We start from the raw sequence: 614 nt of genomic DNA on the forward strand, positions 1-614 counted from the left end.
CGTGTATCTCTTCCTTAAAAAAAGATTCGCCCATCAGCCTCCCCTTGGGTAGCCATCAGCTTCTCCTCTGTCTACAGTCTCCTTTCCGTTTTGTTTGTTTGTTTGCCTTGTCCTTTAGATTCCACGCATCAGTGAGATGTGTGGGGTTGTCCTTATTTCACTCAGCGTCACGCCCTCTCGGTCCATTCGTGTTGTTGCAAATGGCGAGATTTCACTCTTTTCTATTGCCGAGTCCTATGCCCGGGCGTGTGTCCGCGTCTGTTCTATCCGCGTGTCTGCTGCCGGCACCCGGCCTGCTGCCACATCTTGACTATTGTAGATAACACTGCGGTGAGCACAGGTATGCAGGTATCTCTTCTGTGAACGAGTGTTTTTATTTTCTTCAGACAAACACCCGGGAGTGGAGTTGCTGGGCCCGATGGCCCTTCTATTTTTACTGTTTTGAGGAACATCAGTGCTGTTTCCTCAGGGCTGCACCAGTTTCCATTCCCACAATCCGCCCGGCTCCCTTTCCTCCCGTCCTCGCCAGCACGTGCCGCGTGCTGATTCTTTGGTGCCTGAACCAGGTGATTCTGCGGACAGTTCTGACCCAGGCGATGGTGGTGGAGGCCGGG

Source organism: Myotis davidii, unplaced genomic scaffold, assembly GCF_000327345.1.
Source record: "Myotis davidii unplaced genomic scaffold, ASM32734v1 scaffold72, whole genome shotgun sequence".
Lineage (NCBI taxonomy): Eukaryota > Metazoa > Chordata > Mammalia > Chiroptera > Vespertilionidae > Myotis > Myotis davidii.